Source organism: Mixophyes fleayi, chromosome 1 (assembly GCF_038048845.1).
Source record: "Mixophyes fleayi isolate aMixFle1 chromosome 1, aMixFle1.hap1, whole genome shotgun sequence".
Lineage (NCBI taxonomy): Eukaryota > Metazoa > Chordata > Amphibia > Anura > Limnodynastidae > Mixophyes > Mixophyes fleayi.
In genome coordinates this window covers 115,117,265-115,133,782 of record NC_134402.1, presented here as the reverse complement: position 1 = coordinate 115,133,782, position 16,518 = coordinate 115,117,265, and positions in this window count along the sequence as shown.

The following is a 16,518-nucleotide window of genomic DNA, read 5'->3' as shown; positions in this document are numbered from 1 at the left end:
ATTCTGTCTTGTGGCTATCATCTCATGTGTAATTCACCAGGTAGTCTGTTTTACAATTATTTATTTTGGAGAAAATGATCACTTTCTCGAACTGCGTCATGTAAGATATCGCTTTGCTGTTCATTACAGCATAATGGTTAAATTACAGCAATAGAGAAAAATTATATTATTAATTTAATGTTCTATATAAGCTAGGGATGGGCGGGCTCGGTTCCCAGAGATCCGAATGCATCCGAATATCGCCTATCCGAGTACCGAGCCGAGCAGGCTCGGTACTCTCCCGCCCATTCGAAATCGAAATCGAGGCAAAACGTCATTGTGACGTATTCGTATTTCTGAGCTCGGTTCTCGCGAGATTTGAAAGGCATAAATACCTGCCTCCACAGTAATCCATCGCCATTTGACAGAGGGAGAGAGCAGGGTTAGGTCACAGGCTATATTAACACAGGGACAGAGCAAGTAGTGTATACATAGGAGGGTCTATACTAATCTCTTCAATTATAATATTAATACCATTTGCAATTATTAGAGCAGTAATAGAGGAGGATATAGGAGGTTTTTATTTTCTTTTGTGGGCACTCCAAGTGCTTTTGGGGTGTCTCATATTCCCCAGTGTTTTACATTAAATTGTTCTGGCTGTCAAAAAAAAATCATCTTGGTCAGCAATATCTATCTAATACAATATTTTGCTCTACAAGTGATTTGGGGTGTGCAATATTCCGCAGTGTTTTATAACAACTTTTCTGGCTGTCAAAAATAGTCATCTTTGTCAGCAATATCTATCTAATATATTATTTTGCACAACAAGTGATTTGAGGTGTGCAATACTCCGCAGTGTTTTATAACTACTTTTCTGTCTGTCAAAAAAAGTCATCTTTGTCAGCAATATCTATCTAATACATTATTTTGCACTACAAGTGATTTGGGGTGTGCAATACTCCGCAGTGTTTTATAACTACTTTTCTGGCTGTCAAAAAAAGTCATCTTTGTCAGCAATATCTATCTAATACAATATTTTGCACTACAAGTGATTTGGGCTCATTAAAATGGATTCAAAGCAGTCCACATATGAGCAGAATCCGCAACCAGGTTCTGTCATCAGTCCTTATCGGAGTGTTCCCAGTACGTCATCTGGGAAAGGCGATGTAAAAGTACATAATCTTTTTAAATCAAGGATAAAAACACACACCCAAAAAAAATGTACCGTGTTGAAGTGAAAAAGAAGTGTAACTGAGGAATAGTTAACTGCCGATAAAAAAAAATTGCCAACATGTCATTCTACACACGCAGTGGCAAAGAAAGAATGAGGCCTTCGCCTTTCTCTATTACTGCCAGATCTAAAAATATTACTGAGCCTTCTTCTTGTAAGGTCACTCAAGCAGGACCAAGTAATTTGCAGTCTAAAAGTGGTGCACAACTACTGTTATGCAGAAAAGTCGAGCTGCAAGAAAACAGTAAGGTATTAGAGGATAATGTATGCTCTGAATCAGAAATGACACCAATCCCTGTGGAGTGTCCATCCAACAGTGGTATGTGTAATCATGACCATTCTGATAGTGTACCCATTAATAAGGGCACTTTCAGCATTTCTGCTGATGTCTGCCTGAACAGCCCGAGTGTAGCCGGTGATGCACCAAGTGAGGATGACACTTTGGAATTAGAAGAGGATGTGGGGGAGATTTGGGTATCCGACGAGGGCGCTGATGAGGATGCGGTTGATTGTGTAAGTCCTGCAGCAGTGTGGCAACAGTGGCAGGTGAGGTTCTGGCACCAATTTGCACTTTCCAAATGCAAGCAGGCAGGGCCGCCATCAAGGGGGTACAGGGGGTACTGTTGTACCGGGCCCGGGCTCACCAGAGGGCCCGGTACAACAGCGCAACACATACTTACCTGTGACAGCCAGAGCACATGATCGCAGGGGAATGATTCCTCCACCCCTGCGATCGCATCCTGGTGCCTGGCTGTCACGATGACAGCCAGGCTGATGACAGAGTAGCGGAGACCAGCGGACTGCAAGACAGCGGGCCCCCAGGTAAGTATGTGTAGCGCTGTTGCTCATGGGGGGGCGCTCATCAGGGGGGGGACAAGGGGGGCCCATACTGGGCCCCATGATTTCTGAAGGCGGCCCTGCAAGGGATGACGCAGGTGGCAGACCACAACAGTTTGACATCTGGGCTGGTTTGAAGGATTTGACCAAGACATGTGTGACCTTGACCATAACTCCAACCAATCCTACTATTAACATGCAAAGGATGGTGGAGGGCCTATCAGGGATTAAACTGTATTTTTAATAATTTGCACTCATAAGGTTTGGGTGTAATATACACCTGAAGACGAGTGTTCAATTGATAAGAGTCATTGATGAAGAGGAAGACAAGCAGGCTTGTCTATAGAATTTGCAAGACCAAGTAATTTGAATTCCAAAAGTGGTGCACAACTACTGTTACGTGTGAAAGCCGAGCTGCAAGAAAACACTAAGGCCAATCCCTGTGGAGAGTCCATCCAACAGTGGTATGTCTAATCGTGAGCATTCTGATAATGTACCCATAAAGAAGTTCCCTTTCAGCAGTTCTGCTGATGTGTGCCTGAACAGCCCGAGTGTAGCCGGTGATACACAAACTGAGGATGCCACTTTGGAATTAGAAGTGGATGAGGGGGAGATTTGTGTAGGTGACGAGGGCGCTAATGATGATGTTGATGATTATGATGCAGACAGATACCAAACTGCCTTTGTCCATTTCTTTTAATATTCTAATTCTACAGTCTATGCAGGCTGCTTTTTTTCTAATAAACTATTATTATTATTATTATTATTATTATTATTAATTTTTATTTATAGGGCGCCACTAGGTATCCGTAGCGCCGTACAGGGACAGACAGAAATACGATACAGGGTGAGACAGCACAGTACAGTTAACAGAAAGCACAGTAACTCAGAAGCTCAATGAACAGCTAGATTAGAGTTGAGAGCCCCCAGCGGGGTAGAGACAGGGGCCGGAGGACCTCACGGAGGAGACAAGGAGCTGGAGAGCAGAGTTAAGGTGGTGGAGAACAGAAGGAGAGAAGGCCCTGCTCGGAGGAGCGTACAATCTAAAGGAAGGGTAGGACGGACAGAGACACAATGGTAGGAGGAGGGAATGGGGAGAGCGGAGGCAGAGACGGAGAGGGGGGAGAGGAGAATGAAAAGGTGGGAAGTAGGAGGGGGACAGAAGAGGGAGGGGGGTAGGGGGAGACTGGGAGGAGGTCAATGGGTGGGGGAGTGAAGGGCTTTAAGGAAGAGGTGGGTTTTTAAGGCCCGTTTGAAGCTGGACAAGTTGGGGGAAGTTCTGATGGAGCGGGGGAGCTGGTTCCAGTGGAGGGGGGCAGCGCGGGAGAAGTCTTGGATGCGAGCATGGGAGGAGGTAACCAGGGGGGAAGAGAGGCGATGGTCATTAGCCGAACGTAAAGGGCGGGATGGAGGGTGAATGGAGATAAGGTTGGAGATGTAGGGAGCAGTGGAGTTGGAGAGGGCCTTGAAAGTGAGAGTGAGGAGCTTGAACACGATTCTGTAGGGGATGGGGAGCCAGTAGAGGGATTGGTAGAGGGGGGAGACAGAAGAGGAGCGGCGAGAAAGGAAAATGAGCCGAGCGGTTGCATTGAGTACGGAGCGAAGGGGAGCGAGATGAGAGCGGGGGAGGCCAGTAAGGAGGAGGTTACAGTAGTCCAAGCGGGAGATAATAAGAGAGTGGACAAGGGCTTTAGTGGCATCTTGGGATAGGAAGGGCCGAATGCGTGCGATGTTGCGCAGCTGGAAGCGGCAGGATTTGGCGAGAGAGAGGATGTGAGGAACAAAGGAGAGAGAGGAGTCCAGGGTGACACCGCGGCAGCGAAGTTGAGAAACAGGGGAAATAGAGGAGTTGAGAACGGTGATAGAAAGGTCGGAAGGGGAGGGGGAGTGAGTGGGGGGAAAGACAATAAGTTTGGTTTTTGTGAGATTGAGTTTTAGGAATCTAGAGGACATCCAGGAGGAGATGGCGGAGAGGCAGGCGAACACCCTGGAGAGGAGGGAGGGAGAGAGATCGGGAGAGGAAAGGTAGAGTTGGGTGTCATCCGCATAGAGGTGGTACTTGAGACCAAAGGAGCTGATGAGTTCACCGAGGGAAGAGGTATAAAGGGAGAACAGTAGGGGTCCGAGAACAGAGCCTTGGGGAACCCCTACTGGAAGGGAGGAGGGGGGGAGATAGATCCGGAGGTGGAGACGGAGAAGGTACGGTCAGCAAGGTAAGAGGTGAACCAGGACAGGGCGGAGCCGGAGAGGCCAAAGGATTGAAGGGTGTGGAGCAACGGTGTCTAAGGCCGCTGAGAGATCCAAGAGAATGAGAAACTACAAGAGAAACTACAAGTGGAGCTCAGGGGGGGGGTCATAGACAGCCACCAAACTACCTTGGTCCATTTATTTTTTATATTGTTCAGTCAATCCAGGCTGCTTTTTTTCTGTTCAACTACAAGTGAAGGGCGGGGGGGGGGTTATATAGACAGAAACCAAACTGCCTTTGTCCATTTCTATAAGTGTAGGGTGTAATATACACCCAAAGACGATGGCTGCATTGCCAATATGCATAGATGGAGAGGAAGACAATCTGGTTTGCGTATAGAATTAATGAAGGCCTACCTACCAGGAATTAAACTGTTCTTTGGATAATTTATTAGCTTTAAAGTTACATTACTTATCCAAGAAACAGGTGGAGCACTAAATTTGGTTATTTTATGCCCAAAAACATTGATTTTTCAACCAAATTTGCAAAACCAAAACCAAAACACGACGGTAATCCAGATCCAAAAACAAAAACAAAACCAAAACACGGGGGTCAGTGAGCATCTCTGGTATAAGTGAACTTCCCCTAAAAACATATGGGGCCTGATTCATCAACCATGTATCTGTTGATTTTGAACATATCAGGCCCGAGTCATTAAGGAGAGCAAGGCAAAAAGAGTAAATTTGATCCTAGACAAACCATGTTACAATGCAAGGAGTACAAATTAGTTTATTATTTTGCATATAAAGAAAATAATTGCTTTTTTGTCATGTAGCACACAAATACTTGATAACTTTATTATTACACTGATATATAGAGTTGATCTAGGACAGACCCTACCTCAACTTTTAATCAGCCATCACATTTTAAATTTACCTCCCTCCTCCAATGCAACATGGTTTTGCCAAGGTGCAAATGTACTCCTTTTTTTGCTTTGTTCTACTTAATGACTCAGGCCCATCATATGTAAAATCTCTGTGAACAGGGACATACGCTTGTAAACGTAGTTCTCGGCGCTCCATCTGCAAAGAACACTTATTAAAGTCTATGATTTCTGGGAGTGAACGGGGCGGGGACTGTAGTGAATTTACAGTAAGGATGTGCCAAACTCAAGTGCACATCCGAATCAAGCGTGGCAAAGTTATTTGTTTTTCTGCCGTATCTCTTGCTCCAGCTAGTCTAAGTCTAGTCTAAGTCTTGATCAGTAGTGATAATAGTCTCATATGCATGCTATAACATGTGTTTGCAATCAGAAGCAACTGTAAAAAATTTATTTTATGTTTAGTAGACATTAAGAGCATCCTAAAAAATGTATTTCATAGGAAAATTTTTTTAAAAAAAACTTTATTTTTTTACTATTTTATCATTAATGCCTTTATTATTAACTGGCAGGATTTATTCTATTAAAATAAACAAAAAACAAACTGTGCGTTCTTGGACATATAATGCAGTATCTTTTGTAGTAGAGCACAGCAGATCTACACCCAAATTCACCAGTATCTTGAAGTCCATGCCTTGATGAATTCGGGAGTGCACAGACCTAAATTAGGTGCGTTTTAAACCGAGCGCACGTTGTGATCAATATGCTTGCCTTATGGAATCAGGCCCACAGTGTTTTTCATCCACATGTATCATAAATGCTGAAAGGATGTAATAGAAATGTGAACTAAACGTTTAGATCGACTTGCTTACAAACACATTACACAAGCTGAAAATATGAAGTGTGGAGTATGTATTTAAAAAAACTTTTGTACATTGAACATTAAGGTTATATTCTCTATTTCTTTTATTTTTTGGAATTGTCTTTCACAATTCTCACACATAACATCATTTGTCTTTTATTTATGTTCTTTTTTTCATATAGCCCTATTTGTTAGCCTTTTGCCATCTACATTTCAGAGTGATGCCAGCAATGCCATCAGCTGCAGTGAAGGCTTAGGCACAGGGAGCTTGACAAAAGGTCACGAGTATGCTTCTTTCAGATTCATGACACAGAGGTGAGAAACTTGTTCAGGTCATCAAGGAAATTTAAGGATTGTGCAGTGTGACCTAGACCTATCATAGTCACCTGTGCAGCAATACCACAGTTTACTAACTGCTGGCTGTATTACATTTCTGTGCATGTTGGACATTCTGATCACTATAGGAGTGGCAGCAGGGATGTCACAGACTGCTTTCAGTCGATACTCAAATGGATGCTACAGGCATGGGAGCATGACAGTTGTGTATACGCATGGACCAATTTACTAATTTGCCATTGAATGAGGATTCCCATTTTCTGATAAAATAGTAATTTTGCAACAGTGCCCTGTTTCCACGTGTCATAGAGGCAGTGTATGCAACATATATAGACTTTATACCACTGGCAAGAAATCAATTCAATTTTATCAGAAAGAATAAAATTCTATAATTATACAGGTTATATGTGATGTGTCACTCCTCTTCTGTAGCCTGTCTGCCAAATTTCCTGGGGTTACCCATGCTTCATAAAAAGGCAATCATTGACATAGCAAAGACAGTCTGAGAGGCAAGGTGAACACAAATAGATATTTGGTAAGTGTATAGAAAAGAAGAACTCAACAAATTAGTCTGTAAGTTATTGTTGTATGTATTTTATTATTTGCTAAAATTAGGACTTGTGTCCTTTAATGTTAATACAGCCCCATTACTGCAGCATAGTTTCATATTTTTGATTAAGGCTTTACCTTATGACATTGGGCTTTATGAGGAGTGGGCATCATGGTAACTAAAATACAAAAAAAAATTCCTCATTGAAGCATATATAGCAGATATATATATTTTTAATTTGTCCCATCAATTTAGTTCTGCCAGACTTGCAAAACCTGTAGTACACTAACAAAATAATGTATGCTTTGGAATAATGCTTAACAAAGTGGTATTTTCTTTGCTTAAAAAACTCAGGTACATTGAACTCCAATTCAACAAATATTTCTCCTTAAATGTAGATGGAAAGTAAATATTTTTACCCATTCACTACAATATCTTATGGTCAGGCACAAATATTGAGCACAATGCTCTATTTTTTCTTTACTTAAAAACTATTACATTGTGTAATGCTTACAAAACCAGCAAACTACAGAGAATGATAATTGTCTGACATAGGATAGAAAGTAACCACACTTTGGTCACTTGTCTAAAACTGGAATTGTTCTTGTAGGAGACAGGGCTTACCCTCTGAGTCCATGGCTCCTCAGCCCACTACAATATTGACTACATATCAAGAATTGGCATAACATGCAGCTCGTCTCCACTAGATCAGTTGTAGAACAAACATCAAGTAAGATTAAAGCTTGTTTTAAGTGTCCTGACTGGTCTGGACCAGCTGTCATGTATGCACTGATAGTTGTGTGAGCGACATAATTGCATCTGTGCACCATTTTTCATAACATTGCCATTATAACATTATAAGCAACGTGCCTATAGTGGAGGAGGAAGATATTGTGTTGGAGGAACAAGGAGATGATGATCCTGAGCCCTTGTCCATGGAATACTAATGGTTGAGGGATAATGTTATCCAACAATACATATTTAAGTTGTTATTACAACATAAAACACATTCAAGGAAATGTGTTAAGATATATTTCCACTGAGATCATGTTAAAATATGTAGAAATACAAGGGTTACTAATGTGAATAACTAATACATACAGGCCATATAATGAATGCTGCTTACACATACTGGTTAGTTGTTATTTGCTGTGCCATAAATGTACCTCATACACTATTGTTTGTTTAATCATATATGCACCTGTCTATAGAGTTTTACCATGTAACATCCAGAAAAAAATAGGAATTAGTCTCTCTATTCACCAATTACAAAGGTGGTAGAGTAACTTGAAAAGGTGGCAGCTGTGGGAAGCTAAGATGCATGAGGAGAAGGATTAGGAGAGGTATGCAAGATATTTAAAAACTTCAGACATGTTTCCTGAACTAAAGTCATCTTTAGAAAATTGCTCTAAAAAATTAAGATTTTCAGTGTAATAAGAAAAATAGGGGATGATGCGCAGTGGGAACTATGACTGTTTGTTGAACATAACATAAGCAAATTTGTAATTTGCATGCCCACAAAAATACATATGCCTACGTCCATATGAAGATTTGGTACTTGCACCCCCTTGAGATGAATGCCATCGCGGCAAGTGCAGAGGGCGAATAATGCAGCTCTTCAAACACATAGGCTATATACTAGACACAGGGTGCAGGCTCCACCTGGTGTGAGTTGGCAGTCTGCGACCCTCTCTTACCCTGATTATGATGCCAGCCATTCACCACCCCTATTTTTTCAGGATTTGTGGGCCATACCCTTTCCCAGTTCAAGATCCCTCTTGCCCCTTATGACCCTCACCAGGCATCCACTTCCCCATTGGAATCAGACCCCGCCTTTATTGACAGTAGGAATGGACCAAGACCCCCATGACATTTTCCATGGTGCCTTCAACATATGGTTATGCCCCGATCTGCATATCAAAACATGGAGCACCAAGCCCCCCGCACACACACACACCTGGGAGTCATGGGCAGCCCCCATCACACTCTGGATTTCAGGCTCCCGCAGGCACCAGTGCTGAATGGCTTTAATGCCTGGCACATTCCCCTGCTCATTCCCAATTCTCAGATTATGGCTCATAAGGGTACAGGAGTGGCTATGGGCCACCTCCCCCGACAGGATTCTTGATAAAATCTCAGTACTCAGCAGCCCAAGCAAGGATGGTGCTTGCATGTAGTGCACTCTCCTGCAAAAAATAAAATTGCGCCCTCCTCTTTTATAAATGCTGCCCCCCTCTCCTCCACCACACTGCTGCCCCTCCTTCTCCTCCTCCATTTTGCTGACCCCCCTCATCATCCATATTGATGGTCCCCATTATCCTCATCCACATTGCTGGCCCCCCTCTCCTCATCCACATTGCTGCCCCCCCTCTGTTATTTACTTAGCTATCTATGACCTTCTTTCCTTATCTTCTCTTCTTCTTTCTTCTTCTCTTCATTATTTTCTTCTTCTCTTCTTATCTTGGTGTGCTGCTCCTCTCTGACATCACGCCTGCTCCTCTCTGACATCACGCCTGACACTGTCAGTGAGAAGGCAGCAGAGGAAAGGATGGGAGGAGGCAATCGGGTGTCTCCGTTTTTCTTTTCGTATGCCAGTGGAGATGCGAGGATGGCAGGTGGGGGTAGAGCCCCTCAGTCTTTTTGATCCCCCCGCTTTGCTCACCTCGCTTACCGCATTCCTCTGGCCTTGATCCAAAGGAACAATCATGGGACTACATGATGCAGGCAGCAGCCATAACCAGTTTCATTTTTTAGCACTGCAGGTCTCGCATAGCCAGGATGTGTTTCGAGCAGGTAACTTCTGCTCACTCAGGAGACTGGAATCCCAGCTGCAGCAGCACGGTGGTCTCAAAGGAGAAGTAGCGGTCATGGGCATCAATTTTGCTAAGGATATGGACACAGTCACGTCTGGTGAGTATGAAAGTACTCTGTTATGCGCACCACATACACACAGCCCACCACTATCTAGCACTAGTGTAGAATCTTCTGATCAGGAGAGTGCCCCAGTAAATTATTGAAGTTGCTCAGCATGCACTTTGGTGACAGAAAGTCAACTGGGAGGCCAGCAGAGGTAGCACAGCGTCATGAACTCAGTAGCGACATGGTGCATTGTGCGAGTATTGTGCTGCTACAGGAGATTAGGGCCATCGCTAAGGACAGGATACGTAAGGGTGTATACTTATATGTGTTCTCCCTCACGGATATGACCAAACAAGCACTGACAGCTTCAAAGGGATGTGAAGACATAGTCGTGAAAGCATTCTTGTCTTTCCACAACTTTGCATATTTGTGGCTTCGTGCTTAGAGATGAGGCCGTCTACCCTCATAGACATCTGACGGTACTTACATCTAATTCACAGCATGTACATGACTGAAGGGAGAGTCATCTGGCGCACATATAACAAACGCTTCCGGAGAAAGGTTATTGGGCAAGTCATCATTCTATTCAGATTTAAAGATGTGGAAATCTGGATTGACCTTGTCAGTGCTCATATGCCAGCAAGAGGTTCTGTAGGGTTTCCATCACATGGGGAGGCACAGTACTCCACTGCAGCATATAAACTACACTCCCCTGCAGCATAAAAACAGGTGTTTTGCATTCAATGAAGGAGGATGTGCTAGGGGTGTGGCATGCAGCACGCCTGTACACATTGCCGAGGTCCTCACCCAGCTCACGAGTGCCCCAGAGGCCCCAGTGCCCCCGGCAAAGGCCGTGCTTCCTCCGGACCTCCTTCTTAAAGCCCCTGACTTACGTCCAAAGATGGATCAGGCCCTGAGTGCTTACAGCTCCAGTGACAAAGGTGTGAAACATGTTGTATTTTAATTCTTTGCTCTCACACTACCTATAAACATGCTCAACAACAGTAACAAATCAATACCAGCTTTGTAACATTTTGGTTTCATTCTTAACTTCCAGCTTCTCTTATCACAATAGATTCTTTTACTATACCCTAAACCACCACTTTATAAATAAGCTATATAAATAAATTCTTAATCATAATATAATGCATATATACAACATATGTAAATAAGTCAAAAAGATAATGAACATGATATAATTTGTCATGTCACTAAGATACTTTTGATTGGAACAAAGGAAAATTTAAGAACATTAAGCACGCAACTGTAAAAATTTTTTTAGTAAAAGTAGACTGTCAATATAAAACTTCTTACATGAACAAGTTTATACTACACTGCTCCTAATTAGGTATGGCTAGACCCACGGTAAAGAAAAAGGAGTGCTAGGAGTGTAAAATGAAAGAATCAACAACAAAAAAAATGATATCTATATTTAAGGGATACTTAGCCAAAAAGGAAGTGTGTGTATGCATAACTAAACAGTACCAAATAATTTGTCAAATTCAATCCAGGACAGAAGTTAGCGTAAGAAAGCATGCAGCATAACTTATTGAGCTTTATCAGCTTATCACATGGAAATAAAATCTAGCAATGTTAGTTTTCATATGAAACATTAGTCCTCAATGCAAGATATTTCTGTATCCGCAAAATGAAAATAAACGCAAATTGAAATACATTCTTAAAGCACAAATTGTAATCAGACTCGGGTCTTTTTGTTACCAGAATTAGCAATTTCATCAGCTATATTTAAATTCAAATTGACTAATTGTGTTCACAGTCCAATTAATTTAATGCAGATGTCCTTAGTTAAGTATACCTCATATCATATTTCTAAGCGGGCTGGTGTAGTTCTGTCCTGGATTGACTTGAATACATTATATAATACTTAATACTGCTATACAAGAGACTCTGTTTAGTTCAGATACACCATCTTCCTTTTTTGGCCAAGTGTTTGTTGTGCATTAAAGCTATATGGTCCTGGCAGACAGTATTTATATTACCATTGCAAAAGGGGAGAAAGGGAGAGTTAGAGAAGTCAGAGAAAGTACACTGACGAGCGAAGATGAGGTCAAGGGAGTGATGAAGACAGTAGATGGAGGATGAGTTCACTGTGAGAGGCCAAAGGAGATAGAAAGGGTAAGAGGTTTGATGGAAGCTGGGTTGTTGGGGTTGTCAATGGGGATTTTAAAATCTCCTAGGATGGTCGATGGGATGTCTGAGTAGAGGTAGGGTAGGGAACCCAGGCTGCAAAATTGGCCAGAAGTTGGTAAGTGGGACCTGGGGGTGTAAGATGACTGAGACACGAAGATGAATGGGGTAGAAGAGACAGAGAGTGGACTTAAAAGAAGGAGAATGAGAGGGAGGGATCAGGGGCAGGGCCGGATTAAGGGAATGGAGGCCCCTGGGCTAAGGGGGCCTCCATTTCCCCCGTAAGGGCCCCCCCCCCCATGATCCGACCCGCACCCCTCCTCCCCCGGCACTTATCTCCTTCTCCTCCTTCCCCAGTGGGCTGTACGCTCTTTACTGAGGAGATTTCATGAGAGTGAGACTCACGAGATCTCCTCAGTAAGGAGACTACAGCTCGCCGGGGAAGGACTGCAGTGAAAGAGATCAGCAGCACTGATCGCGCCGGGGACGCCCCCGACCGATCAATACTACTGCTGAGCACTTTCAAGGGCCCCCTGGATGCCCGAGGCCCCTGGGCTGTAGCCCAGTTAGCCCTATGGTTAATCCAGCCCCGATCAGGGGACATGATTTAAAAGTTACAATTGTGGGAGAGGAGGATGCCCACCTCACCTCTTGGACAGTCATCTGGTTTGGCAGAGTGGGTGAAGAAATGGACATCATGGTAGAGAGCAGTGGAGGAAGCAGCTTACACTCCAAGCACTCCTGCCTAACTCTTGGTGCCTAATCCAACAAGTGAAACACAAACACATGGTGACAACATATTTACTGCAAAAGCATTAATGCCTGGAGAATGCATGTCCTTTTTGGGCAGGATGGTCCCTTTATCATTACCTTGGGAACTCATTTATTAAAAACAAACTCTGTATATTAGACAATAATATACTTTTTCACATATGCGATATTATAATCCCCTATACCTGCAAAGTGCGTTCATATGATTTAAATTGCATGTTAATCATCATCATCATCATTTATTTATATACCGCCAACATATTCTGTAGCGCTTTACATCTGGGGACAAACATAGTAAACTAACAAACAAACTGGATGGTATTCAAAACACATAGGTCAGTGTAGGACTATGCATAAAATGAGTTACCCTTGACACTGTGATACAATCTTAAATGTTTGATCAAAATATGAACCAATACTTCATGTTGTCAGTTTGCTAGATAAGCAGTATTAAGGATAAACACTGACAACAACTGTCTTTTGCCAAGTTATTATTGCCTGGAGAAGGCATATTGTTTTGGGGAAGGGTAGGTCCATCATTTTTACTTGGGAACCAATTTACTATAAACAAACACTGTATATTAGACAAAAGTATACTGATGTACATATGCAATATTGTTTATTTTATACCATAATTTAAAATTGCATCTTTAATTATTTTACACCTGTAAACTATCACTAGTACGTAGTAGTTTATAAGAATATGTCACTTTAAAGAACTGTAACTCTTTGTCAACTTTTAATATCTTAGTCTATGTTATAGAGTATTTGTAGTAATCCTGAAATCATAACCCTCTAACTATTGCAATATAATATATACTTAATTGAATAACTAATTGGTAATAACAATCACTTACTATTTAGTTAGAAATGTGTAAATTTGGGATCTGTTTTTGTTACTTACTTTTTTTTGTTTTGAATTTATAAACACTGTCCTAAAAATGAAAGCAATAAGGGATATATAAATACATGGTTAAAGTATGTCATATCACACTGTGAAATGTTTTCTTTCCTGAAAAACTATAAGAGTCAATTATAGTATAATTAAGTATATTTGATCAAATTATATATCAGAAATGCCATATGTGAGTAAAATATATGTTGTGCGTCAAATCCGAATACTTTGTTCTGATTATTCATGATAGGAATTCTGGTGAGAGCCATTCATTTTCCTTTGGAAAAAAATGTATCTGTCATAAGAAGAATACAATGATAACCAATGACAATCTATGCATTAATATAATCAATGATCTCATTTATTTTTAATAGAAACCGTTTTGAAAGTCATTGGTTTACTTCACAGTAATTTTTTTCTCTATCAAACTAACAGCGGGAAAGTCTAATAAAAGAAAAGATTTCCTCTAGAGGAAACTGAAAAGGAAAGTAGGCTTTTTTATGCACTGTCAGGTCAGGTCAACATGGCACAAAATGTACCTTCACAATCCTTTAGAGCAGAGATGAGTTTCCTAGCTGTGTGTAGTGTAATGATTTTAACCTTGAATTAAATGCCACAAAATGTTAAATATGGATTTATTAAAGATGAATAGTGAAAATCAACAATGAAATATTATCATTTATTAAGGTAAACTCCAGCTTATGATATAATGGATCCAACAAATGCAACTCAGGCATGTTCAAAGAATGATATCAGGTATAGGTTAAATACATATCTTTTTATGGTTTTGAATCAGTCTGTAAAATTTGGTCCAATTCAAAACAATGTGATAGTTTAAAAAACATAACAGATAATGCAACTTGAACTTTGAGTTTGATGTCACTAGAGACAATGACAGTATTTCCTAATTAGGATTTTACACACGTACCATCATGCACATATGCATGCAAACAGATACACACAGGTGGCCTCATTTGGTTTCCTCAATTGTTTTATACAATTACAATATACAATATATACAATATACATCATTTCAGCACTACGTATCCATGCCAAATGAGTCCATATCTTAGACTTGCGGCCTTATATGGCTGGCAAGACGGAACGGGGATGGGAAATTATAAGTATAGTACAATAAGGGAGTATTTCCATGAGTGTAGCATGCCCCCTAGAAATGTGACCTAATGTCACTTGGACTCATCCCCAGATAATCTTCTTATAAGGCGTATTTTTTGCAGATACTGAAAGCCTGGTTAACATATATGATAGAGATAATGACACCAGCGGCACTATCTAGATGCTTTTATTGGCGACTTACATACTGACCCTCCAGCGTCACTTAATTTCGCTATAGTATATCAAGTTGTGGTCATCTGTTCGGATTGTGTATTTGTCAAAGTCATTTGGACTACTGCAAGAAAGAAGTTTCTCATTAGATTTTTAACGCGGTAAATATAATATTTGATGTTTTATTTCATTACATTTTACATTATAAATGTGACTTATTGTATTTGTTAATAACACTGTCACAACACTAGTCTTTCTTGTGTATATGGTATTATATACATGTACATTATATTATGTATGAATAGGGTAATGCGACTTTCGCATTTCCTGTTGACACTGTCAAAGTACATCTCTATGCTACTGTGGGACATAAATATATTTCTCCACCTGTCATATGCCGAAATGCATAAATACTTATGTGTTCTAAATTGGACATATTTTTAGATATGTGCTACTAAACATACACACATAAGTATATCTTTTTGTGACTATATTTTTATGCATATGTTCAATGTGCAAAAAGTGATAAATTCTAATTAAGGCCCAGTATAGAGTCTCTGCACTGTCATCAACCTATATAATAAGGACTAAGTTGTTTCTTTTCCACTGAACTCTAGCAGACAGATGGAAATAAAAGGCCTCATTCATTAAGGTATGCATGCAAAAATTTTGTGTGTTTAATCCACAAAATTATTCTGCGCATGCCCAGAACTGGACCATATACCACACAATGCAACAACTTTCAATTCATCTTTGAAAGAAAGGGCACTTACGACAATCTACAATTTCAGAGAGGGAAGTGGGCGGGGAAGGGGCACATGCCTGTAGTCAATGTATAGTAGTTTGTGTCAGGCTAGAGCGCATGCAGCAGCATGCGATTCAAGCTGTGAACATCTCTCTTGTACTTGTTTTTTAGTCTCTTTCTGCAGCTGTAGGCTAGTCTAAGTACCGATGATAACTAGTGATGGCGGCTGAGTATGTATGCTAGAACGTGTTTTGCAATCAGAGGAAACTGTAAAAATGTATTTTATGTACTGTCAACATTTATAACATCCTAATAAATGTATTTAATGGGAACAAAGGTAAAAAAAAATAATATTTTATCATTGATTTCTACATTATTAACAGGTGACAGTAATTGAATACTTTTTTCTATTCATTATTTTGTGTGTTGTGAGTTTACCATCCTCATAGCTATTGGAAATATCCTGCCGTGGTTTTTTTTAGTACATGAGAGCAAATCTACACCCGTTTACATCATCACACGTATCTTCAGATGTGCTCCATTTTAAATTTGCACGTGAGTATAACTGATTTCCGTGCATTTTATTGAAAAAATGCACATTACATTCAGTATGTGTCCCTTAATGAATCAAGCCCTAAATGTTCAATAATAGCACAGACTGATAGTCTTTAGTTTCCTGTCCTGCACTGAACTCCAACTGATTGCCATAGATCATTGCTCAAGAGAAAACAGAGCTTATTTATCAACAAAGGTTGATAGACTTGGCAGGAGCACTTCCACCAGATTGGTAATAGTAAAGGGAAGGCTGAGGAGGGAAGCTTCAGGGAGTGGTTTGCATCCTTTAAAATAAGGAAGGATGCCTCAGACTGTCCTATAAACACACAAACAATTTTTATTTCATATTTTTAAATACAGCAAGGTGATATGTGAAGGTCAAGTACTATGTAAAT